Source organism: Podarcis vaucheri (genome assembly GCF_965113315.1).
Source record: "Podarcis vaucheri genome assembly, chromosome: 6".
Classification (NCBI taxonomy): domain Eukaryota; kingdom Metazoa; phylum Chordata; class Lepidosauria; order Squamata; family Lacertidae; genus Podarcis; species Podarcis vaucheri.
The window spans coordinates 15835059-15863030 of NC_138764.1; positions in this window are offsets into that span (position 1 = coordinate 15835059).

A 27972-nucleotide genomic window follows, 5' to 3' on the forward strand; every position below is an offset into this window, starting at 1 on the left:
AAAATAACTTTACTCACATCAGTTCACAGTTGGATTCCTGAAGTCAGATTTGGTTACAAATATGTACATGTGGATCTGCCCCATATGGGGGAACAATCCCAGTGCCTCTGCTAGCTGAGAGCTAGCAGAGTAGTCCTAGCTAAGAGATGGTCAAACAAAGAAGGAAGTCAAAAAGAGAGAGGTGTGCTGCGTGACTCGTCCTTTCGCAGTGAGGGAACCACTAGAAGGCCCTCAGCACTGGACCTCAGTGTCTGAGTAGAACGATGGTGGTGGAGACGCTCCTTTTGTTCCATTTGATGCACTGTGGATGAGCCTTTGCTCTGAACACAACCCTGGGTGGTTTGTGATACAGTGGTACCTCGGGTTACATACGCTTCAGGTTACATACGCTTCAGGTTACAGACTCCGCTAACCCAGAAATAGTGCTTCAGGTTAAGAAATTTGCTTCAGGATGAGAACAGAAATCGTGCTCCGGTAGCGCGGCGGCAGCAGGAGGCCCCATTAGCTAAAGTGGTGCTTCAGGTTAAGAACAGTTTCAGGTTAAGTACAGACCTCCGGAACGAATTAAGTACTTAACCCGAGGTACCACTGTACCTTGTTCAAATTGAATCCAGATCCTACTATCTGAGGTCAGTAGTTCTATGTCTCTGCTGCGCACAGGTTGTCTAACAAGCTTGGTCAATAGAAAGCCCATCCTAAAACAGAAATAATGGCAAGAAGGACTTTAGTCTTGCATGGTGGTATACTATCTTGCTCTTTTTGATGGCACATGGTGAGAATCTGCACGCTGACGTTTCATGGCACAACCTCCTTCTCTGGTTTAGCTTTGTCCTTTCTTGGAATCAGCTTGGTCCCAGACAACCGCAGCCATTTCAGAGCAGCTTAGTCAGTCATTTCAGAGCCTCAGCTTAGTCAATTAGACCACATAGAAAGAGATGGGGGAGCAATAACCTTACTGACTTTAGGAAGCTACGGCTACTTCAACGTACAGGCAGATGGAGGGACGGCGCTCCATGTTGAGAGAGACAAAAGCCAGCTCAGATCTACTTTCCTGTCCAATTCTCTGACTTGCCTTCTGCTCCTTTGCCTGGTGACGCTCCTCACTTTAGGTGAGAGATTGTCACGACTTTGTGGCTGAGGTGATTAATTAGAGGCATCATAGGGTTGGGGAACATGTGTCCGACTCCACATCTGCCCCACGACAGCAGGGCTCAATAAGTGAAGTGTCATATTCTCCTACTCTCCACTTTGCCACTCTAATCAGTTGTGACACATAGACCAGCTGTTCAGAGATACAACCCCCCCTCCCCTGTTCCCAAAACTGCTCCAGAGAGGGGAAGATGGGGCCATGCCAAAATATGGACATAAGATATTGCCATCACACCAACAAGGCCTGAAAGATCAAATGGAACGCATAGGGACACACTCTGTGAAATAAGGGCATTTGAGCCTGCGACCTTGGTTTACCTATTGTCCCTTGCAAATAAATAAATAAGTTGCATAAATATGCTTAGTTTATGCAACATGAGGAGATATATCTACACAGTGGTACCTCGGGTTACAGACACTTCGGGTTACAGACTCCGCTAACCCAGAAATAGTACCTCGGGTTAAGAACTTTACCTCAGGATGAGAACCAGAAGGTGGCAGCGGGAGGCCCCATTGGTTAAAGTGGTACCTCAGGTTAAGAACAGTTTCAGGTTAAGAACGGACCTCCAGAACGAATTAAGTTCTTAACCCAAGGTACCACTGTATCCTTATTGGGTGTTGGGAACCTAAATATCTTCAGATGATATTCTATTATTTATTTTTTTGTTGTACAGTACAAATACTTTGAGCTTGGTGCACAGGGCTGGAGGGATTTTATTAGCTCCTCAGTAAAAAACCGTGCTGACAATGCAGCTTCGATTGCTCCTGTTCAGTGTTTTATTGGCTCTTATTGGGGGGCGGGAGGGTAAAAAGAGCTTCAGCCTTTGAACATCTTTGTGAACTTGCCTGTGAGGAGGAGTAATCGTCTAAAATGTGGCCTACGATAATAATGAGTTGATGGTAAGACCAAGGAAAACTGAGCTGAGGCGAGTTCTCTTGGTAACCTGAGGTTTCTGTTGGTCAGATAGCTGAGAAGACACTGCCTGAAAGATGGAGCCGGGGTTCTGCTTGATTAGAGGGGAAACTCTGCTTTCCAAGCCTATGAAAGAGGGAGACGAAGAAGAGTGGCAACAGAGACTGGTATGGAGGAGAAGACCTTCACCACCAGAGCTTCAGAAGCTGCAAATAGACTTCCTGTCACAGGAGAGGAAGGCTTCCACCTTAGTCCAGAGGTCGTAACAGCTCCTAAGGCAGACGTACCCTGTGTTGGGCTGTCATCACAGGGTCAATAATGTTCATTTAAAACACCTCTCATTCCCTTCACACCTGGGCACCATGGGAGTAATGGATTTGGAGAGCAGCATTCATATCTGTGGTTACATGGCCATCAATTGTATATTGGAATTCAGACTTAAACAATGCAATTGCAAGGAGGGTAGACTGCACATAATTTGCATTTGTCAGGTCACTAGTTCAGTCCCTGGCCTCTGCAAGTTGGGGGAGATTTCTTTGGAGAGTTGCAGCCTCTGTAGAAAATGCTGGCCTTGACAAATCATTAGTCTGCCTCAATAAAGGGTATAGTGGTACTTGGGTTAAGAACTTAATTTGTTCTGGAGGTCCGTTCTTAACCTGAAACTGTTCATAACCTAAGGTACCACTTTAGCTAATGGGGCCTCCTCCTCCTGCTGCTGCTGCACCACCAGCGTGTGATTTCTGTTCTCATCCTGAAGCAAAGTTCTTAACAAGAGGTACTATATCTAGGTTACTGGAGTCTGTAACCTGAAGCGTCTGTAACCCGAGGTACCATTGTACTTGCTTCTATTCAGTGGTGATGGTTGCTGACTAGTCATGGCTAGTTTTTCTTCTCTTAAGTACTCTTAGGCTTAAACTAACTTCTCTCCCCCCCTCCTCCTTTTCTAACTACTCTCAAACCCTGGGGATATTATAGGTAAAGGTAAAAATGGTAAAGGACCCCTGGATGGTTAAGTCCACTCCATCTTGCTTTTCAAGCTGAGGGAGACTGCGTTTGTCCACAGACAGCTTTCTGGGTCATGTGGTTTAGACCACAGCGTCACCCACTGAGGGATATTATATACACCTAACAGTAAAACCAAAACCAAAAAACTCCCACCAAATTGGTTAGTCATCTTTTAATAGGGAAAGGTTAAACGAACAAAGAGATAATATATATTCATTATTGGGACACAGGTGGCACTGTGGTCTAACCCACTGAGCCTCTTGGGCTTGCCGATTGGAAGGTCAGTGATTCAAATCCTCGTGATGGGTTGAGCTCCCGTTGCTCGGTCCCAGCTCCTGCAGTTTGAAAGCACGCCAGTGCAATTAGATAAATAAGTACAGTGGTACCTCTAGTTACAAACTTATTTCGTTCCGGAGGTCCGTTCTTAACCTGAAACTGTTCTTAACTAGAGGCATGCTTTCGCTAATGGGGCCTTTGCTGCCGCCGGCACACAATCTCCGTTCTCATCCTGGGGCAAAGTTCTCAACTCAGGGTAACTCTTCCAGGTTAGTGGAGTTTGTAACCTGAAGGGTTTGTAACCTGAGGTGTTTGTAACTCGAGGTACCAATGTACTGCTGCAGCAGGAAGGTAAACAGTATTTCCGTGTGCTCTGACACTCGTCACGGTGTCCCGTTGCACCAGAAGCTCACTTCATCTTCCCCTACTTTCAAATCTCTTTGAAAGAGCCAACTTGCTGTTCAAAGGCAGGGATGACTGGCAGCAGTGCGGACAGTTTAAGAACAATGGGGGCTGTTTCATAAGCCACTCTACATGTTACAGGGCATGTGCCTTTCCAGCTCAAGGGGATGGAGTTGGATATAACATTGATCCTGAAATTTAATAAAAGGTAAAGGGACCCTGACCATTAGGTCCAGTCATGACCGACTCTGAGGTTGCGGCGCCCATCTCACTTTATTGGCCGAGGGAGCCGATGTACAGCTTCCAGGTCATGTGGCCAGCATGACTAAGCCACTTCTGGTGAACCAGAGCAGGGGACAGAAATGCTGTTTACCTATTTATCTACTTGCACTTTCACATGCTTTCAAACTGCTAGGTTGGCAGAAGCAGGGACCGAGCAATGGGCTCTCACCCCGTCATGGGGATTCGAACCGCCAACCTTCTGATCAGCAAGCCTTAGGCTCTGTGGTTTAACCCACAGCGCCACCTGTGTTTAATAGTTAGGAGCATTTCCAAGTTACATATGGTCTCCAACATGGGCATTGTACAGCACCTTCCTGTTAGTTTGCATTTCTTGGTACAGAAAGTACTGATCTGATGTGTAGAAATCTTTCCTATTCTAATTAATTCAAGAGAAGCTTCTGTGTGTGAAAGAAACAAGCAGAAGGTTCATGATGTTTGGGTTATACTTTCAGAGAAGCTGAATACAGCCGGCTTACACTGTTATCTCTTTCTGTCAAGGTCATGCTGACTATACTAATAGTAAGGCCAGAAGGAGCTTGGGTTTCACTCTTTTCTTTCTCTCTTTCCAGCTGTGTGGTGTTCTGTATAAAGTATGCTTAGTGTTAAGGTTTTGACTTACTGCATTATAAGTGATTGTAACTTTAAGTTAAGTCTGCTCCAACTGGATTTCTTAGGGACAGTGCCAATCCTGAATGTTACAGATAGGTAGCCGTGTTGGTCTGCCATAGTCAAAATAAAAAAATTCCTTCCAGTAGCACCTTAAAGACCAACTAAGTTAGTTCTTGGTATGAGCTTTCGTGTGCATGCACACTTCTTCAGATACACTGAAACAGAAGTTGCCAGATCCTTCTATATAGTGAGAAGGTGGGGAGGGGTATTACTCAGAAGGGTGGTGGGAATGGAAGATTGGCAGATAGCTGAGATGAGCCTGTTGACGACTCTTAACGACTGCAATAGGTCTTACAGGAAAAGGCAAGGGGTGAGAAGGTGAAAAATGGCTTAGCCATGTATAATGGGATAAGAATCCAATGTCTTTGTTCAGACCAGGTCTCTCCATGGTTTTAAGTTTGGTAATGAGTTGCAATTCAGCAGCTTCTCTTTCCAGTCTATTTCTGAAATTCCTTTGTAGTAAAACAGCTACTTTGAGATCTTGTATAGAATGTCCTGGGAGATTGAAGTGTTCTCCTACTGGTTTCTCTGTTATGTGATTCTTGATGTCAGATTTATGTCCATTTATTCTTTGTTATTTGTTAATCCTGAATGTATTAGATTTGTGACCATGATGCTCATTTGCCTTCAGGAGCATAAAGCTCTGCTGGATGAAATACAATTGCCTCTGGTCTATTTTGGGGGAACCCTGCAACATGTTCAAGTATTTACTCTGCTAACTATACATTGGAATCTACTCTGGATCAATGTTGAGTAGAATACATGACCCTTCCTTCTTGAAAACAAAGCAATGTGGCTGCTTCCATTAAACACCCTGTGACAGCTGTTGGCAGACCATCCTTTGCAGAGTTGATTCCTCAGTTGTAGTCCAGAACGTTTGGCTGATTGCCTCATCGGCCAACGACCAAGTCTCCAGATAGTTCAGAATAATTTCCCAGCTTTTGGAATCAGACTGGAGAAGGTGACAACCTCCAGCTAAAGGGAAGAAGCAGAGGTACAGGAAAAAGCTGTCTGAATCGAGATAGACCAAAACAGAGAACTTCTAGCTTCTAGCTTCTAGCTTCTAGCTTCTAGCTTCTAGCTTCTAGCTTCTAGCTTCTAGCTTCTAGCTTCTAGCTTCTAGCTTCTAGCTTCTAGCTTCTAGCGTCTAGCTTCTAGCTTCTAGCTTCTAGCTTCTAGCTGGTGTTTGCTGCAAAAGGAGATCCAACCCTGCTGGAGGGAAGCCTAAATTGCTCTTGTGAGGGGCTGTTGCCCTGTTTGCCTCCACTTAGGTTCTCTTGTATTTAATTCTTTAAATACAAGAATTTGTCTCCAGTGGCAACGTGCAGTGCTAGCCCTGGAATGCCTGAACCAGCACTTGGAAGTAGGAAGCAGGTAAGAATACTTACTGAGAGTCTTTTCCACCAAAGTCAAGAGGACTTTCAGAGAGAGGAGGTTTCTGCCACCCCATCTCTGTGTGGGAACTGCGAAGCAAGCAGAGGCTGGTGTAGGCTGTCAAACAGCAGGGTAGTAATATCCTCATTATTACCTCAGAGATGCCAGGGCTGCCGACGCAGCAGCCCTTCTGCTGACCACACTCGGCTGCTTGACAGTTTGCAATGCCCGTAATTGCAAGAGAGGCTCCTGCTTCACACCTTGCCTCTCATTAGCTCCCTGCTGCTCTGCCACATGGGCAGATGAGGAGGAGGAGGGCTTGTTGAGCCCCTGCCCCCACCCCACTTCCCTCCCCACACGCAAAGTGCTGAGAACTGGTCCAAGACAAGCAAGACGGTGAACCTCCATGCAATGCCCAGATTGGTAGCCATGCTAGTTCCTAGCAGTAAAAATAACAAAGGATCTTGCGGCACCTGGAAGGCTTATTTATAATGTAATTTTTATGATTTACCAGTTGCTGCAAATGGCAGGAGGGTCTGCTTAGGTCTTGGTTGTGGGCTTCTCATGGACATCATGTGAGAACAGGATGATGGACCATAGTGGACTTATGTTCATAAGTTCTTATCTGTCAGCCTTTAAGGTGCCACAAGGCTTTTTGCTCAGTTTAATGTGTATCTTCTGTGTTTGTCTCTAAAGCCTGGTGCCATTACAAGCAAAAGCACCTCTCAGTTTATTATATATTACCTTGGCTTAGAACAGGGGTCAGCAAACTTTTCCAGCAGGGGGCCGGTCCACTGTCCCTCAGACCTTGTGGGGGGCCGGACTATATTTTTTGGGGGGGAAATATGAATGAATTCCTATGCCGCACAAATAACCCAGAGATGCGTTTTCAATAATAGCACACATTCTACTCATGTAAAAACACCAGGCAGGCCCTACGAATAACCCAGAGATGCATTTTTAATAAAAGGACACATTCAACTCATGTAAAAACATGTTGATTCCTGGACTGTCAATGGGCCGGATTTAGAAGGCGATTGGGTCGGATCCAGCCCCCGGGTCTCAGTTTGACTACCCATGCGCGTGGAGGTTGCCCTGATACTGTCCTACCTATTTTGCACCATTGATGCAGTGAGCCAAGCAGCACAACATTCACACAAGTGTGAAAGAAAACGTGTACTTTCACATTTTGACTCAAAAATTATGGCCGATTAGTGTGGCAAAAACAGTAGCGCTCCTTGTTGGAACTGTATAATAATTGCTATCTTTATGATGTCTCTTTAATGATGAAAAAGTGATAGTATTCGTTTTACAAAACCCAGTAATAATTATAACTATAATTATATGCACAAGTATCTGATGGAATAGCAGCCCCTCATTTTACAGCACAGCATGTTCTGTTTCCAGAGTAGATAAAAAAAGTTTTCTCTATTTTATATACTTATTAAGGACAGAGCTCCTGATATATTGCCCATGAAAATTATGGGAATGTAGCAACAAGCCGTGTTTGACTCAGGGCATAGTCCTACTTTGTTCACCCCATGTGGCTGAATCTTAAAAAAATGACCAAGCCACCACTTAGGGTGGAATGTGTTAATATGGCTGGCTGTTAACCAGAAAGTTGGTGATTCAAGCCCACTCAGGAACAGCTGTGGGCAGGATTCTTCTGTTGCAGGGGGTTGGTCTAGATTACCCGCAGGGTCCCTTCCAACTCTATGATTCTATGATTCTACAATTGGTAGCTGAAATATACTCAGAGTAGAGAGTGGATTTCATGCTCTTTATTCAACTCATAGTGGTGAGGAGGAATGACTGTCCCCTCAAAGTATCGGCTTTATATACATTATTTACACAATGGGCTGCACGTGATTGGCTAATTCTGGGATTCTCCTGTAGGCCAATCAGGTTGTGGATTCACTTCCATCTGGAGCCAGATTGGGTGGCTCTTGCAGACCAATCATACTGCTGCATTCTGAATCCTATTGTTCTAGGGCCAATCAGACTGCTGCATTTTGGATCCTATTCAGCTCAGTACATAACAGTAGCCATGTGAAAAATTTTCATTTCGTGTTTTGAAGGCAAAACAGGAATTCCCTCTATTGCACCTGGCCTGAAGTAGTTTCTCTGGGAGAAAAAATTGCTCCCTCTCCTGGACAAAGATATGCACTGTTTGAGCCAGGACCACAGGCACTTGGGAAACGGTGGAAAGGGAATTGTTACTGCGCTGAAGACGTATTTACAACACAAATTTAGAACTGATTCAAATACCCTGCTTATCGAGCATGCGTTCTGATTTGTTTGCACATAGCTTGTGCAGCGGTTAGGCTACGTCTTTATGAAGCAATGGTTCCAATACGTTTGTGGGGAGGTTATTCAATAACGAGCATTAATCCTGATTCATTTGCATGTGTTTATACACATTCCCATTAATTATGCTTTCATCCTGCACTTTACATGCATTTCCCTCACTTTCCTAACAGCAAAAGCCTCCTGTTGTTGTTGTTGTTGTGGTGGTGGTTGTTGTTTTAAGGCAGATTTGTAGGCAGGGTAACAGTGCCCCCAATTTAACTGCACAAACTTAAATTTCCAGTTTGTGCTTGAACCCTTCCTGGGAGCCAGTGTTGTGTAGCATCAGACTAGGATCTGGAAGACCAGGGTTCGAATGTCCACTTGACCGCTAAGCCTTCACCAGGTGACCTTGGCCCAGTCACTGCTTCTCAACTTAACCTACCTCAGAGCATTGTTTGGGCACATAGCTGTCACCTTACAGATTTGAAAATAAGGGACCAGCAGCCAAAATAAGGGACCTGCAGCCTCACCTGTTCCAGGCACTCCAGTCTTCCTGTCCTCCTGGAGTCTGGTCAAACTCATGCTGGTAGCTTCGAGAACACTGTCCAATCAACTTTGTAACCAGAGGTTCAACTGAATAGAATCTGAATCACAGGCTTTCTACCCGGCAGACAAATAAGAAATAATATAAGAAGCATAGTGAACGTTATTGAATATCTATCTGATAGATGTGATAAACCAGCAAGCCTAATATTCGTAGATGCGGAGAAAGCCTTCGATAATGTGGTTTGGGAATTTATGTTGAAGAACTTGGAGCTTATGGAGGTGGGTCAAGACTTTTTTAACGGCATTGAAGCAATATATACGGACCAGAAAGCAAGATTGATAGTAAACAACTCTATCACAGAAGAAATAAAGATATGTAAAGGTACAAGGCAGGGCTGCCCACTTTCGCCTCTACTATTCATTGTAGTTTTGGAAGTCCTTCTAAATGCAATTAGACAAAATAGCCAAATTAAAGGGGTGACATTAGGAGTAAATGAATACAAAATCAAGGCCTTCGCGGATGACGTGGTTTTGACGGTGGAAGAACCCATAGAAAGTATAAAAGAGATATTAGAGGAGATGGAACAATTCGGAAAAATGGCAGGATTTAGGCTGAATAAGAAAAAGACTAAAATGATAGTAAAAAATATGGATGGCGATAAGATCAAATTATTACAACAAAGAACGGAAATTGAGGTTGTGAAAAAGATTAAATACTTAGGAATATGGCTTTCCGATAGGAACATAGATTTATATCAACTTAACTATATCCCAGTATGGAAAGGCATAAAAAGAGATTTAGAGAGTTGGACCAGAATGAAATTATCATTCTGGGGAAGAATATCGATGGTAAAAATGATGGTTCTTCCTAAGTTGCTATTCCTATTCCAAACTATACCCATAATTAAAGACACAAAAATATTTAAAGAGTGGCAGAAGGCGATCTCAAGATATGTATGGGAAGGGAAGAAGCCCAGGATTAAATTTAAATTAATAACAGACACAAAAGAAAGAGGTGGCTTCGCCCTACCAGACATGAAACTTTATTATGAGGCAGCATGTCTGTGCTGGATTAAAGAATGGGTAAAGTTGGAGAATAAGGAATTATTAGATCTTGAAGGGTTCAACAACAAAGCCGGGTGGCATATGTATTTGTGGAGTGACAAAAAGAAGGCAGATAAAGGATTTACGAATCATATTTTTAGAGGTGCTCTAATAGAGGTATGGAATAGATACAAAAACATATTGGAACCAAAAATCCCGCACTGGTTATCCCCGTTAGAAATGATGTCTGTAAAAAAAGTTAATATGAGAGGGAAATGGGGAAACTATGGGGAAATGGTTACCAAGGAAGGAGGGAAGTGGAAATTAAAACCCTACGATCAAGTTAAGGAGTTAACACACGATTGGCTGCATTACTTTCAGATAAACGAAATGTTTAAAAAGGAGTTGAAGGAAAGAAATTACGTAGAAAAAGAGTCAACTTACCAAAAAGAGATAATAGATAACGAACATAAAATCCTGTCAAAAATGTATAAAATACTACTGGAGTGGCATATGAAGGATGAGGAAGTGAAAGTGGTGATGGTACAATGGGCAAGGGACCTAGGCTATAACATTCAACTAGAGGATTGGGAAAGGTTGTGGAAAGAGAACATTAAATTTACGGCTTGCATTTCACTGAGGGAAAACATGATGAAAATGCTCTACAGATGGTACCTGTCACCTGCCAAATTGGCAAAGATCTATAAGGTGGACAACAAGTGCTGGAAATGTAGATATAAAGAAGGGACTTTCTTCCATCAGTGGTGGGAGTGTAAGAAAGTTAAAAGCTTTTGGGAAGAGATATATAACGAGATGAAAAAGATGCTAAAATATACTTTCGTGAAAAAACCAGAAGCATTTCTATTAGGTATCGTAGGGAAGGATGTCAAAAGAAAGGACTGTAGACTTTTCCAGTACGCGGTGACAGCTGCCAGAATTGTGTTAGCCCAGAAGTGGAAGCAGGAAGGAGTTCCAACGGTGGAAGAGTGGAGAACAAAACTGATAGAATATGCTGAATTGGATAAATTGACAGGGAAAATCAGATATACTAAGGACCAGAAATTTATAAAGGACTGGGAGAAATTTGTGTGTTATTTGGAAAATAATTATGGGGCAAAAATAACGCTAGTGGGATTTAAAGAGGCTTTGTAAAATATCAATAAATATTGTTTAGTAGAGATTATGAGGAAGGATGGAATAACTGGCAATAGAAACAAAAAAGATGGAATGTGTATTAAAAGGTTAACTATGAATGATGTCAGCAACGCTGATGGAAGTCCAAAAGGAAAATGATTGGTTGTACATATGGTTTTACTTTTATTGTTATTTTCTCTTTTTTTTTCTGTATATGATATTTTCTTTTTTTGAAACTTTAATAAAAATTATATATATATAAAAAAAAGAATCTGAATCACATGCACCACAAGGCCTATGCAGCCTCAACGTAAGATGGCTTCCCGGCCTGGCTTTGCACTGCAAAGTTTGCAGCAGCACGTACAACAAAATGATGTCCAGCATTCAAAAAACCCCTCAGCTTGCATTAACTAGCCACACACAAGGCATGCAAGCTCCACCCCCCAGTCGTTCTTAGACTTCTTATTGGGTGAGCAACACAGCCAAGCAACACAGTTGGAGCCTCCCTCCTCCCTGGCCGGCAGGGAGGGAGGGAGAGGAGCTGCTTCCTTTGAAATTTAAGGGACATCATTTAAGGGACATTTAAGGGACACCCATCAATAAGGGACAGCAGCGGGACATGGCACTGGAATAAGGGACTATCCCTTCAAATAAGGGACATTTGACAGCTATGTTTGGGCGATTAAAGGAGAACAATATACGCAACCTTGAGCTCCTTGGAGGGGAAAGGTGAGAAGAAAATAAAATAAAATACATTCTGAAGCGACCTTAAATGTCAAGGCTTTCCTCAAAGAATCCTTGTAATTGCAGTCCAGTTAGACTATAAAGGCTACTTAGATGTTTCTAGACCTCTGTGGAACGGCTGTTCTCATAGTTCCTAAGCCAGAAGCCATGGCAGTTAAGCATGGCTTACATTTCTAAAATGGATAGAAATGAACAAAATCTCTCCAGTTCATGTGAGTTTGGCTCAGAAATAAGCAGCACTATTTCCAGTGCGTTGACTTCCTGTAGCCAATAGATTGGCTGGTTTCGGAGCCCTGAGTTTCTGAGCATAGTTTAACTACATGCTATGTGCTTCTATGGGGGACGCGGGTGGCGCTGTGGGCTAAAGCCTCAACGCCTAGGGCTTGCCGATCGAAAGGTCGGCGGTTCGAATCCCCGCGGCGGGGTGCGCTCCCGCTGCTCGGTCCCAGCGCCTGCCCACCTAGCAGTTCGAAAGCACCTCCGGGTGCAAGTAGATAAATAGGTACCGCTTACCAGCGGGAAGGTAAACGGCGTTCCGTGTGCGGCTCTGGCTCGCCAGAGCAGCGATGTCACGCTGGCCACGTGACCCGGAAGTGTCCCCGGACAGCGCTGGCCCCCGGCCAATAAATGTGAGATGGGCGCACAAACCCCACAGTCTGTCAAGACTGGCCCGTTCGGGCAGGGGTACCTTTACCTTTACCTATGTGCTTCTATATGGGACGTGGGTGGCACTGTGGGTTAAACCACAGTGGCTCTGTGGTTTAACCCACAGCGCCACCCACATCCCTCTCCCATAATTTAACATGGTTTAATATGCTTGTGGAAACACCCAAAAGTCCTGTAACAACTATGGCATTTGTTTCCTGTTTATGTCACAGCCTCCAGAGGAGGAGAAGTCAGCAGATGATGAGCTTTGAGAGGTAGCGTGTAAGAGACAGAGCTTTACTTTAAAAATAATTCCCTGCTAGAGGCTTTGCACGTGACAAAGAGGAATGGATTTCTTTATATAAAATGTTGCAACAACATGAGAACATATATCCCATGTTTTCAGGAATGTATGCCTATGCGCTCTGGGAATTTTTTTAACGTTTTAACACTCTTCAGCATGGGAGCATATAGCATAGCGTGCATATGTATAGCCTCAGTAATTAAAATTGTTCACTCAGATATTAGTTGTCACATTGTGTTAAAGGAATCCTCAGCATATTCCCTTGAAAGGGTTGGGCTGCCCGCAGTCCTGTCATCTGTTCATGTGCCTTGAATATACCCAGCCAGAATGCCTCATTGGCAGGTTCTGTGGAGATTCAACCTAACCCCCCCCCCCCAGAACCTTCCCTTGATGAGGAAAACGAGTGGTGGTTGGGGTGGGGAGATGGAAGCCAACTACAGTGGTACCTCGGATTAAGAACTTAATTCGTTCTGGAGGTCTGTTCTTAACCTGAAACTCTTCTTAACCTGAAGCACCACTTTAGCTAATGGGACCTCCAGCTGCCGCCGGAGCACAATTTCTGTTCTCATCCTGAAGCTGTTCTCATCCTGAAGTTCTTAACCCGAGATAATATTTCTGGGTTAGTGGAGACTGTAACCTGAAGCGTATGTAACCCGAGGTACCACTGTATGGGACATAGGTAAAGGTAAAGGTACCCCTGACCATTAGGTCCAGTCGTGACCAATTCTGGGGTTGTGGTACTCATCTCGCTCTATGGGCCGAGGGAGCCGGCGTTTGTCCACAGACAAAGCCACTTCTGGTGAACGAGAGCAGCGCACAGAAATGCTGTTTACCTTCCCGCCGGAGTGGTACCTATTTATCTACTTGCACTTGGACGTGCTTTCGAACTGCTAGGTTGGCAGGAGCAGGGACTGAGCAATGGGAGCTCACCCCATCGCGGGGATCTGAACCGCCAACCTTCTGATCAGCAAGTCCTAGGCTATGTGGTTTAACCCACAGTGCCACCCACGTATGGGACATAGTCCAGTATATTTTCCAGGGTGGTCAGAGGGAGCCATTCAAAACTGGTTTGGGTGTGGTTTGCTGAGTGAAAAAAAGAAAAAGAAAGAATTGAACTGAACTCAACAACAAAAACAAGGTCAAGGACACCAATTGTAAGAACAGCAGAAGATGCCCTCCTGGTGATTCCTCTTCACATGGTTTAGGGCCCCAGGAAAGAATTTTCCCATGGTATTCCCTCACATGTTGAATTCCCTCCCTACTGAGGTATGTCCGGCCTTATCCCGTAATATTTTTCTACAGGTGTCTGAGGGAGTGGGGACCTGACTACTGCTACTATTAGTAACTGGGTGGGTTATTTTTGTTTCCTTTTATGCAATTTGTTATGTGTTTTTAGGTAAAGGTAAAGGGACCCCTGACCATTAGGTCCAGTTGTGACCGACTCTGGGGTTGCGGCGCTGATCTTGCTTTATTGGCCGAGGGAGCCAGTGTACAGCTTCCGGGTCATCAACATGACTAAGCTGTTTCTGGCGAACCAGAGCAGCACACGGAAACGCTGTTTACCTTCCCGCTGGAGTGGTACTTATTTATCTACTTGCATTTTGATGTGCTTTCGAACCGCTAGGTTGGCAGGAGCAGGGACCAAGCAACAGGAGCTCACCCCATCGCGGGGATCTGAACCGCCAACCTTCTGATTGGCAAGCCCTAGGCTCTGTGGTTTAACCCACAGCGCCACCCACGTCCCATGTGTTTTTAAGGATTGTGTTATTTTATGGATTTTTTTAATCTATATGCCTGTTCTGCACTCCCCTGTGGTTTGTGCAAAAGGCAATATGTATTAATTATCTTAATAAATAGTTCCTTTAAGTTGTCTCTTTGAAACTACTTAATGCACAAGCGAACAAGTCCCTTTGAGTCTCCTTTCTTTGGGAATCCCATATCCCATGTGTAGGCAAACTAAGGCCCGGGGGCTGGATCTGGCCCAATCGCCTTCTAAATCCAGCCCCCGGACAGTCCGGGAATCAGCGTGTTTTTACATGAGTGGAATGTGTCCTTTTATTTAAAATGCATCTCTGGGAAAATCTGGCCCCCCACAAGGTCTGAGGGACGGTGGACCGGCCCCCTGCTGAAAAAGTTTGCTAACCCCTGCCATATCTGGTCAATATAAGTGCTGCTGCTATTTAGCTTACAGAGCTGCAGACTCATTTCCACAGTGCAAACAGGCACAAAAACATGGTTACAAAGCACGGATCCACATGGATCCTCAAGGGTTTTTGCATTGGCTCACCCCAAATTCACCATCAGATCACACAGCATGTCCATGGCTATAGCCTGACCCAAAAAAATCACATATCCACTGTTTCGTGGGGCCACAATGGTGCAAAACGTGGTTACGGATCCACATGGATCCTCAGGGTTTTTGCATTGGGCTACCCCAAACTCACCGTCAAATCACACATCATGTCTGTGGCCACAGCATGAACCCCAAAAATCATACATCCACTGTTTCTTTCAGAATATTTTTTTCCCCTTGTTTTCCTCCTCTAAAAACTAGGTGCGTCTTATGGAGTGAAAAATACAGTACTCCTCATTTTTTGCGGGATATCCAAATCTGTGATCCCCACTATTTTATTCAAATTGGCACCCCTGGGTGCAAAAATCGTGCCTCTGTTGTCTCTATTTTCACATGGGAAACAGTGGAGGGCAGGGCATATGTCATCTCCTTCCTATAGCAGAGGGGTTGTAAGCTTCCTATTCATTTCGGAAAAGTGGCTTTATCTGTCTTACTTATTGTATTTTTATTTTGTACCCGGCTAGGATATTTGATAACATTTAGTAGTGTATACAATTCTCGAATAAATATATAACTGTCAATGCAGCTTATGCAGAAGAATCTTATGGTAAAGCAAGGCAGCACACACACACACACACACACACACTGATATTGGTGTGCATTAAATTCCTCGCGCAGACAAGGCCCCTCTCTGTTTTGTGATTCTTGCAAATCCCTCTCTCTATCCAGAGATATCTGTTCCTTTCAGTGTGTGCCCAGCTCTCTTCCCTCATGCGCTGCAGAAAAATGCGAGGCATGAGTTGGCCAGAGCTTTCAGTGGGCAGGAGTCCATAGCAAAGCACTTGGACTATGCATGGTATTTTCAAACCTGTGCCAAGGCAAGAGATTCACCTGCGTGGGGCAGACAGTGAGGAATTGTTCAAAGCAAAACACTGTGCAATCAAGTAGAGATAGTGGAGGCAATGGGGTCAGGCAGGCTGCCCAGGACGTCTTTCATCTCGGACTTATATTGGTGGCATGCAAAGGGTGTTCTCGATGGCCTGGTGCGCAGGTGAAAGGCAGGCTTGTTTCTGCTGTCTATCTGCCATCTCACTGAGGTCACAGGTTTCGTTCAGGTAGCTCACTTCAAAGACACTTTGGTGGGGCTTGATTTTTTTTTAAGTTGGAGGATAATAGCAAAGCTTTTCAGAAGCATTTTGCTGCGCAATAAAATCAAATATGTTTAAATGCAGCAGGGAGGGATGACCCTGTTCCAGCAAAGCAGATTTACAAGGGAAGCCAGGAGGGAGATTTGGAGGCAAATCTGCAGGGGAGCCATGGGGTACAAACTTCTCTCTGTGTAGCACTCATTAGGCTGCAAGATTATGACCAGGGAGGGAGGAGAAATTTGATTTAAAGGTGCACTTTCTGAAACAAAAGAGGACTAAGACACACCCATCCTTTGAAATCTGCACTTATCTGAATTTTGTGGCGCAATTCTCCAACCACGACACATTTAAAAAAATGCATGTATTACTTAAAATAGCATGCAAAAATATTCTTCCACCACATCTTATTGCTGATTCTTGTTTAGCTTCTGGTGTAGATACTTTTCTACATGTATTACTGTCAAGTCAGGTGTCCCCCATACTTTATGGGCCTAAATGCAGAGCTCTATGTCTGCTGAAATTTATTTTGTTAGTGTTGGCCAAGCACTCCTCCCTGTCTAGGTCATATTGAATCCTGTTTCTGTCTTCTAAGGTATTAGCTACCCCACCCAATTTGGAATCATCTGCATAGTTGATGGGCATCCTTCATCAAAGTCATGTATAAATATGTCAAACAATGGCAGCCCCAGGACACTATGCCCAGGACATTCTTCTCCAGACTGAGAACCAGGCAGAGGGCCTTCTCGGTAGTGGCACCCGCCCTGTGGAACACCCTTCCATCAGATGTTAAGGAAATAAACAACTACAGTGGTACCTCGGGTTAAGTACTTAATTCATTCTGGAGGTCCGTTCTTAACCTGAAACTGTTCTTAACCTGAAGCACCACTTTAGCTAATGGGACCTCCTGCTGCTGCTGCGCTACCGCTGCACAATTTCTGTTCTCATCCTGAAGCAAAGTTCTTAACCCGAGGTAATATTTCTGGGTTAGTGGAGTCTGTAACATGAAGCATATGTAACCCAAGGTACCACTGTATCTGACTTTGAGAAGACATCTGAAGGCAGCCCTGTTTAGGGAAGTTTTTAATGACTGATGTTTTATCGTGTTTTTAATATTCTGTTGGGAGCCACCCAGAGTGGCTGGGGAAACGCAACCAGATGGGTGGGGTATAAATAATTATGTTGTTGTTGTTGTTGTTGTTGTTGTTGTTGTTGTTGTTGTTGTTGTTACTCTTCAGTTGAATGGACCATCAACTAGCTACACATTCACCAAACAGAAGCATCAGCTAGACCACATTTTACTAGCTTGCTAACAAGAATATCACATGGGAAATTGTCAAAAACCTTGCTGATATCACGATATTCTATGTCCACAGCATTCCTCCGATCTGCATTGATCTGGTTCTTTAAAAGTGTTTTCCCCAAAAGAAAGCAGATACCAGAATTCTTAATTTCCATGTCTGCATACATTTCACACGAGCATTTGTGGCACAAACACACATTTGATTCAGGTGCATTTGAAACACTGGTCCAAGCTTTATAAAAGTGCATCTGTCTGCCTGCCTGTCAGTCTTTTCCAACAGGTGGACCAGAGTTTAAAGGGGAACCAACTCAGTGCACCTGTGCTCACTTGAGCAGAGGTAAAAATGCGTTTTCCAGTAGGAGTCCACTAGTGATGAAAGAGGTTGAGGCGATACGGCTTTGATGCAGAATTTTTTCCTTATCCTTCTGTACACTAATTTGAGTTTTGCTAGCTAGTTCCCATAGAAATTTGTCGTCCACAGGCCTCTGTAATCTAAACACATCCACTACAACCAGTTAGATGAATTTTCTATTTAAAAAACAGCACACCATGGGCTGCATTAAGCATGAATTCCTCCTATTTGTACCTAGACGAACAACACTAACAAGAATGTCTTCATTTGAACTTGCTGCATCCCAGCTTGTAACTTGAAGCCTTGGTTTGAGTCTACCCTCCACAGCAGGAGAAAACAATCTTGCTCCATCTTCCTTGTGACAGCCCTTGAGATATTTGAAGGTGACTATCATATCATATGGTCTGGAGCTCAACATCAAAAAAACGAAGATCATGGCCACTGGTCCCATCACCTCCTGCAAATAGAAGGGGAAGAAATGAAGGCAGTGAGAGATTTTACTTTCTTGGGCTCCATGATCACTGCAGATGGTGACAACAGCCACGAAATTAAAAGACGCCTGCTCCTTGGGAGAAAGGCGATGGCAAACCTGGACAGCACCTTAAAAAGCAGAGACATCACCTTGCTGACAAAGGTCTGTATAGTTAAAGCTATGGTTTTCCCAGTAGTGATGTATGGAAGTGAGAGCTGGACCATAAAGAAGGCTGATCGCCGAAGAATTGATGCTTTTGAATTATGGTGCTGGAGGAGACTCTTGAGAGTCCCATGGACTGCAAGAGGATCAAACCTATCCATTCTGAAGGAAATCAGCCCTAAGTGCTCACTGGAAGGACAGGTCCTGAAGCTGAGGCTCCAATACTTTGGCCACCTCATGAGAAGAGAAGACTTCCTGGAAAAGACCCTGGTGTTGGGAAAGATGGAGGGCACAAGGAGAAGGGGACGACAGAGGACGAGATGGTTGGGCAGTGTTCTGGAAGCTACCAGCATGAGTTTGATGAAACTGCGGGAGGCAGTGGAAGACAGGAGTGCCTGGCGTGCTCTGGTCCATGGGGTCACGAAGAGTCGGACACGACTAAACGACTAAACAACAACATCACATCTCCTCTCACTTCCCTCTCTTCCAGGTTAAACATACCCACCTCCTTCAACCATTCCTCCTAAGGCTTGGTTTCCAGACCCTTTATCATCTTGGCTGCAAACGTTCCAGCTCATCAATATCCTGCTTGAATTGTGTCACCCAGAATGGGACACAGTATTCCAGGTGTGATTGCAGAATAGAGTGGTACTATTACTTCCCTTAATATGGACACTATACTTCAAGTGATGCAGCCTAGAATAGCATTAGCTTTTTTTTGCAGCTGCATCACACTGTTAACTCATGTGAAGTTTGTGGTCTACTGAGACCCCTAGATCCTTTTCACATGTACTACTGGCAAGCCAGGTGTTCCCCATCTTATATTTATGCAGTTGTTTCTTCCTGTGTAGAACCTTACATATCTCCCTATTGGAATTTATTTCACTAGTTTTGGCCAGTTCTCCAATCTGTTACGGTCATCTTGAATCCCGATTCTGTCTTACTGTCAGAAAGTTATTCCTGATGTTCAGTTGGAATCTCCTTTCTTGTAACTTGAAGCCATTGGTTCGAGTCCTACTCTCCAGGTGCTCCCCCAAAAAATCTGCTCCCTGGAATCTTATATTTGTGCAGCTGGTTCTTCCAGTTGAAGTGCAGGACCTCACATTTGTCCCTACTGAAATTTATTTTGCTAATTTGGGCCAGTTCTCCAATCTGTTAAGGTCATCTTGAATCCTGATTCTGTCTTCTGCGGTAAATGCTACTATTCCCAGTGTGGTGTCATCTGCAAATTTGACGAGTATCTCCTCAATTCCTTCATCCAAGTCATTTATAAAGACGTTGAACAACAACGGGCCCAGGACAGAACCCTGTCACCTTTTTCCAGGATGTTGAGGAACCATTAATGAGCACTCTTTGAGTTGGGTCAGTCAACAAAACCATGTAACAGTTGCTCATGCAGCCCACATTTTATCAGCTTCCTCACAACAATATCATGGGGGACTTTGTCAAAAGCCTTACTGAAAGGGGAAAAAATACCATAAAAAAATGAGATTTTCCTGACACGACTTGTTTTTGAGAAACCCTTGTTGGGTCTTCTTTAAGGATTGTTAAATTATTTAAGGATTGTTGAATTATATGTTCTAGAACCTTTCTAGGTATTGGTGCCAAGCTCATTGGTCGTTAGTTACCTGATTCTTCTTCTTTCCCCCCCTTTTGAAGATGGGGACAACATTTGCCCACCTCCAGTCTGAAGGGACCTCACATGTTCCCCAAGAATTTTCAAAGATCATAGACAAAGCCTCTGAGATTCCATCCAGAAGCCCCTTGGGTGCATCTCATCAGGCCCTGGAGATTTGAACTCATTTAAAGTACCCAGATGTTCCCTTATGACCTCTTTGCCTATCTTGGGCTGTTGCTCTCTCCTTACATCATTTATTTTGTTATCACCAGGTTGGGCATCACTTTCCTTTTGGGTGAAGATAGAGGCATACTAAGTGTTAAGTAGTTCTACCATCTCTATGTCACCCAAGAGCATTTCTCGGTTTTCTCCACGTAGAGGACCTACCACTTGCTTGTTCTTCCTCTTGCTTCAAACATAACCAAACAAACATTTTAGTAGTATTATTATTTTTAACCTCTCTTGCAAGCCTGAGCTCGTTCTGAGCTTTAGCCAGCCTGACTTTCACCCTGCAACTGCTGGCTACTCATGTATACTCCTCTTTTGTGATTTCCCTTTTCTTCCATTTCTTATACATGCCCTTTTTAAAAATCTCAGCTCATCTGCAAGCTCCTTATGCAGCCATACCAGTTTCCTTAGATGCCTGTTCTTTCCTGTTGGAGTTTTTTGCATTTGGGCCTTCAATATTTCTCCTTTAAGAAACTCTCATCCATCTTGGACTCCCTTTTCTTCGTGTGTCTCATTGAGAGTGCTTTATGTATCAAATTGACTATATTCAATTTTGATGAATTTACTGAATCTCAGCAGTTAGTATATATATGCATATATAGTATATATATATAGAGAGAGTATATATATGGACTACTGCAATGCGCTCTACATGGGGCTATTTTGAAGGTGACCTGGAAACTGCAATTAATCCAGAATGCAGCAGCTAGACTGGTGACTGGGAGTGGCCACCGAGACCATATAACACCGGTCCTGAAAGATCTTCATTGGCTCCCAGTACGTTGGTGCTGACCTTTAAAGTCCTAAATGGCCTCGATCCTGTATACCTGAAGGAGCATCTCCACCCCCATCATCCAGCCCGGACACTGAGGTCCAGCGCCGAGGGCCTTCTGGCGATTCCCTCACTGTGAGAAGTGAGCTTACAGGGAACCAGGCAGAGGGCATTCTCGGTAGTGGCACCCGCCCTGTGGAACGCCCTCCCATCAGATGTCAAGGCAATAAACAACTATTTTACTTTTAAAAGACAACTGAAGGCAGCCCTGTTTAGGAATGTTTTTAATGTCTGACGCTGTATTGTTTTTAATATTCAGTTGGAAGCCACCCAGAACAACCAGCCAGATGGGGGGAGTATAAATAATAAATTATTAGTAGTAGTAGTATGTAAAATATTGTTTCATTTTTTTCTCTCTTACAAATCCCTCACTTTACGTATTTGTTATTATTTTGATTTGAAATGTGGAGGGTGGCAGCAAAATGAGAGTGGGACTTTTCGGCAATGACTCCTTGTTTGTGGAATGCTCTCCCCAGAGAGGCTAACCTGGTACCTTCGTTACATAACTCTAGGCAGCAGGCAAAACCATTCCTCTTCTCCCAGGCCTTTGGCCAATTAAACAAACTATGGTCTTTTAAATGGTGTGCGGGGAGGTTATCGGTTTTTGCTTGTTACTATGCTGTGTGTTTTTGTGTCTTTATATTGCAAACCACCCTGTGATCCGTGGATGAAGGGCAGTTTAGAAATTTAATAAATAAAAACAAATATTAAATACATAAATAAATAAAAATCCAGATGTAATGGATTTAGGGGTTGCTCGGGCGTAAGTTGCTGCCACTGCTGGCGAGGTTACCTGGTTAAACCCTTTCTGACTGAACAGCCTCCAGCATCGTGACTGTCTCAGTCGCTGGCAGAATCCGTCAGTGGGCGTTTCTTGAACCTTTTCCAGCATAAAAGTTGTTTGACGCCAAGTCTCCTCCTACTCTCCCTGCACGGAAGTCTTCTGCGCAGGGAGGGTGTGGGCAGCGGAGTACCCGTACTCTCTCTGCTGGTCTCCGGCGAAGAGTCTTGTAGCCTCCTCTCCGATCCCCCCATCTTCCCCCCTTCTCCACTGGTGTTACGCTGATTTACTTCCCCAGCAGATGGGCTGCCTCTCTCCCTACTGGGACCCTCTCCGGCATCCCTCTGGAGCCTTCCCTCACCTTCTAGCTCCGATGGCAGTTCCCTGACACCAGAGAAGTGCGAAAACGGAAGGATAATTATAGAATCATAGAATCATAGAATCATAGAATCATAGAATCATAGAGTTGGAAGAGACCACAAGGGCCATCGAGTCCAACCCCCTGCCAAGCAGGAAACACCATCAGAGCACTCCTGACATATGGTTGTCAAGCCTCTGCTTAAAGACCTCTAAAGTAGGAGACTCCACCACACTCCTTGGCAGCAAATTCCACTGTCGAACAGCTCTTACTGTCAGGAAGTTCTTCCTAATGTTTAGGTGGAATCTTCTTTCTTGTAGTTTGGATCCATTGCTCCGTGTCCGCTTCTCTGGAGCAGCAGAAAACAACCTTTCTCCCTCCTCTATGTGACATCCTTTTATATATTTGAACATGGCTATCATATCACCCCTTAACCTCCTCTTCTGCAGGCTAAACATGCCCAGCTCCCTTAGCCGTTCCTCATAAGGCATCGTTTCCAGGCCTTTGACCATTTTGGTTGCCCTCCTCTGGACACGTTCCAGTTTGTCAGTGTCCCTCTTGAATTGTGGTGCCCAGAACTGGACACAGTACTCCAGGTGTGGTCTGACCAGAGCAGAATACAGTGGCACTATTACTTCCCTTGATCTAGATGCTATACTCCTATTGATGCAGCCCAGAATTGCATTGGCTTTTTTAGCTGCCGCGTCACACTGTTGGCTCATGTCAAGTTTGTGGTCAACCAAGACTCCTAGATCCTTTTCACATGTACTGCTCTCAAGCCAGGTGTCACCCATCTTGTATTTGTGCCTCTCATTTTTTTTGCCCAAGTGCAATACTTTACATTTCTCCCTGTTAAAATTCATCTTGTTTGTTTTTGCCCAGTTCTCTAATCTGTCAAGGTCGTTTTGAAGTGTGATCCTGTCCTCTGGGGTGTTAGCCACCCCTCCCAGTTTGGTGTCATCTGCAAATTTGATCAGGATGCCCTTGAGTCCATCATCCAAGTCGTTGATAAAGATGTTGAATAAGACCGGGCCCAAGACAGAACCCTGTGGCACCCCACTAGTCACTCTTCTCCAGGATGAAGAGGAACCATTGATGAGTACCCTTTGGGTTCGGTCAGTCAGCCAGTTACAAATCCACTGAGTGGTAGCATAGTCAAGACCGCATTTTACCAGCTTCTTTACAAGAATATCATGGGGCACCTTGTCAAATGCCTTGCTGAAATCAAGGTAGGCTACATCCACTGCGTTCCCTTCATCTACCAGGCTTGTAATTCTGTCAAAAAACGAGATCAGGTTAGTCTGACATGACTTATTTTTCAGAAATCCATGCTGACTATTGGTGATCACAGCATTCCTTTCTAGGTGCTCACAGACTGTTTGCTTAATGATCTGCTCCAGAATCTTCCCTGGTATTGATGTCAGACTGACTGGGCGGTAATTATTTGGGTCCTCTCTTTTCCCCTTTTTGAAAATAGGGACAACATTTGCCCTCCTCCAGTCTGCCGGGACTTCACCTGTTCTCCAGGAATTCTCAAAGATGACTGCCAGTGGTTCTGAGATCACATCTGCCAGTTCTTTTAATACTCTTGGATGCAGTTCATCTGGCCCTGGAGACTTGAATACATCTAAACTAGCCAAATATTCTTGTACTATCTCCTTAGTTATTCTGGGCTGTGTTTCCTTTGCTGAATCATTTGCTCCAAATTCTTCAGGTCGGGCATTGTTTTCTTTATCGGAGAAGACTGAGGCAAAGAAGGCATTGAGTAGTTCAGCCCTTTCTGTGTCCCCTGTTTGCATTTCACCATCTTCTCCTCTGAGTGACCCCACAGTTTCTTTGTTCTTCCTTTTGCTACGAACATACCCATAAAAGCCTTTTTTGTTGCTTTTAACCTCTCTAGCAAGCCTGAGTTCATTCTGTGCTTTAGCTTTTCTGACTTTGTGTCTACACGTGCTGGCTATTTGTTTGAATTCCTCTTTGGTGGTTTCCCCCCTTTTCCATTTTTTGTACACATCCTTTTTTAATCTTAATTCAGTTAAAAGTTCTTTAGATAGCCACCCTGGCTTCTTTAGGCACCTTCCATGTTTCCGTCTCATTGGTATTGCCTGTCGTTGTGCTTTTACTATCTCCCTCTTAACAAACTCCCAGCCATCATGAACTCCCTTTCCTTTAAGTATTGCTGTCCATGGGATCTCACCCAGCACTTCCCTAAGTTTTATGAAGTCGGCTTTCTTAAAGTCAAGAAATTGAGTCCTAGTATGCTTGGCTGCTCCTTTCCGCTGTATAGTAAACTTCAGAAGAGCATGATCACTCGCGCCTAATGATCCTTCCACATCTACCCCACTAACCAGGTCATCAACATTGGTTAGGACCAGATCTAAAATGGCTGTTCCTCTTGTTGCTTCTCCCACTTTCTGGACAATGAAGTTGTCTGCAAGGCCAGTGAGGAATCTGTTTGACCTTATGCTCTTGGCTGAGTTTGACGTCCAACAAATATCCGGGTAATTGAAGTCCCCCATTACTACTATCTCCCTTCCTTTTGCATGCTTGGCCATCTGTTCCAGGAAGGCATCATCTATGTCCTCCGTTTGGCTTGGGGATCTATAGTAAACTCCCACAATGAGGTCTCTGTTATTCTTCTCTCCCTTAATTTGGCCCAAATGCTCTCACTTTGGCTTTGAGGTTCTAAATCTTGGATCTCTTCACAGGTATACACATCCCTGACATATAACGCCACTCCTCCTCCTTTCTTGTCTGGTCTGTTTCTCTGAAATAGATTGTATCCCCCCATTATTACATTCCAATCGTGGGACTTATCCCACCAGGTTTCAGTGATGCCTATTATGTCATATTTAGTTTGCTGTACCAAGAGCTCAAGCTCATCTTGTTTATTTCCCATGCTTTGCGCATTAGTGTACAGACATTGAAGTCCATTAATCATTCCCCCGTGTCTCTTATTTAAGGATTTTTTCCTCCCACCACTAGGTCCGCGTGCTGTTTGCTCCATTTGGTCTATGACATTTGGATGATCATCTTCATTAATTGATAGACTCCTACCTTCAGGAGCATTGTCTCCCTCCCCCACATTAGTCAGTTTAAAGCCCTCCTGATGAGGTTTCTGAGATTTTTGGCAAAAACATTTCTCCCAACCGTTGTGAGGTGCAGCCCATCGCTTGCCAGAAGTCCATCTTCAAGAAACTGCAGTCCGTGATCTAAGAATCCAAACCGTTCCTGTTTACACCATTTGCGAAGCCAGCTGTTCACTTCCACTATTTTCCCCTCTCTCCCTGGGCCACGTCGTTCAACTGGGAGGACAGACGAGATGACAATTTGTGCATTTAGTTGCTTCAATTTCCTGCCGAGAGCCTCGTAGTCTCTTTTGATCTTCTGGAGGCTATTGCTTGCAGTGTCATTGGTTCCCACATGAACCAAGAGGAAGGGGTATTCGTCAGTGGGTTTTATGATTCCTTGCAGTCGTTCAGTTACATCTTGGATCTTAGCCCCGGGGAGACAGCACACTTCCCGAGACATCTTGTCAGGCCCACAGATCACTGCTTCTGTTCCCCTCAGTAGGGAATCCCCTATCACCACTACACGCCTCCTCTTGGGTTTGGTCGGGGTTCTTCCGTGAGCTGTCCGTTCCAAGGTCACCTGCACATTCCCTGAGGACTGACTTTGCTGCTCGTCTTCATATACCTGATCGACTGTAATGGGGGAGAGATCCTCAAATGGAGTCTGCTCTTCGTCTTCCATGCTAGGGGAGAGGACCTCAAAGCGATTGTGTATTTCTAGACAATCAGAGTGGACCCTGGGCCTCCTACTTCTTTGAGTCACGTTTCTCCATATATCTGGCTCCTGTGTTGGTGAACAAGCCTCCTTCTCAGGGGAGTCCCCTGTCTCCTCCTTGGTGGGGACGGTGTGCTCTGTTGCTTCCAAGAAGAGCTCCAGCTCTCTAATTCTTTGGAGCGTAGCTACACGTTCCTCCAGTTGCTGGACTTTGTCTTTTAATAGGGCAATCAACATGCAATTGCTGCAGGTAAAGCTGCCTGCAACCTTTGGCAAGATGGCAAACATTGCGCAGGAATCGCAGGCGACTGCAGCTGTTCCCTCCCCTTCCATCATGAGATCGTGTTGTTGGGGGTGGCTACAGAGGTCCTCCATCATAAAAAGCTTGAAGACAGGACAAATAACTTCCCCCACAAAAAAACCCTAGGTCTCCCCCAACAAACGTTTGAGACTAGCTCCCCTAAATCTAAAAGATGGGTACAACTGCGCGCGCCGCTAGGCGCGCGCCGCTGCCCTACAAACTCTGATAAGCTCCTCCCACAGCTAATCCCCTGCCTCAACAGAAACCCTGCCCCCTCTGACCTTTACACAGGGAAAACAGCTAATCAGCCACCAAGAAACACACACACACAAGAAAACCCTTTTTGCTCCTTCTTCAACTGCTGCCCTACAAACTCTGATAAGCTCCTCCCACAGCTAATCCCCTGCCTCAACAGAAACCCTGCCCCCTCTGACCTTTACACAGGGAAAACAGCTAATCAGCCACCAAGAAACACACACACACAAGAAAACCCTTTTTGCTCCTTCTTCAACTGCTGCCCTACAAACTCTGATAAGCTCCTCCCACAGCTAATCCCCTGCCTCAACAGAAACAGAAATTATATTCTGGTCAATTTGGGAGGCACAGAGCAGGTCTGTTTGCACTGGAATTCAGAGGTGACTGGGGAGCTCCTGGTTCTGCCCTCAATGTTAGACAAGCTCATGTGTCTAAGTGTGGTGGTTTTCTGCAAGGAAGCAACCTATGTGATTGGTTTGGTGCAGCTGCATGTGCAGGGACACGGGTGGTGCTGTGATCTAAACCACTGAGTCTCTTGGGATTGCCAGTCAGAATCCCAGTGACAGGGTGAGCTCCCATTGCTCTGTCCCAGTTCCTGCCAGCCTAGCAGTTCGAAAGCATGCCAGTGCAAGTAGATAAATAGGTATCTTTGTAGCGGGAAGGTAAACAGCATTTCCGTGCGCTCTGGCTTCCATCATGGTGTCCCGTTGCACCAGAAGCGGTTTAGTCCTGCTGACCACATGACCCGGAAAGCTGTCTGTGGACAAACACTGGCTCCCTCGGCCTGAAAGCAAGATGAGCGCAGCACCCCATAGTCGCCTTTGACTGGACTTTTAACTATCCAGGGGTCCTTTACCTTTTTACCTATGTGCCAGCTGTAAGGAGTAGCATTTTATTCCACACTCAATGTTGTGCCCAAGTTGGAACAGATTTAACTGATTTTATCTGGGAAAGGTTTAGCACAGGGGTAGGCAAACTAAGGCCCGGGGGCCGGATGTGGCCCAATCGCCTTCTCAATCCGGCCCACGGACGGTCCAGGAATCACCATGTTTTTACATGAGTAGAATGTGTGCTTTTATTTAAAACTCATCTCTGGGTTATTTGTGGGGCATAGGAATTCGTTCATTTCCCCCCAAAAAAATATAGTCCGGCCCCCCACATGGTCTGAGGAACAGTGGCTGAAAAAGGTTGCTGACCCCTGGTTTAGCAAATTGGTTGCAGTATGACTCCGAGGGCTAAATTGAATTGATTAGTTAGAAGCAGATACAACCCTCTGTTAATAACCCCAATAAATATAAAATCCTATCACC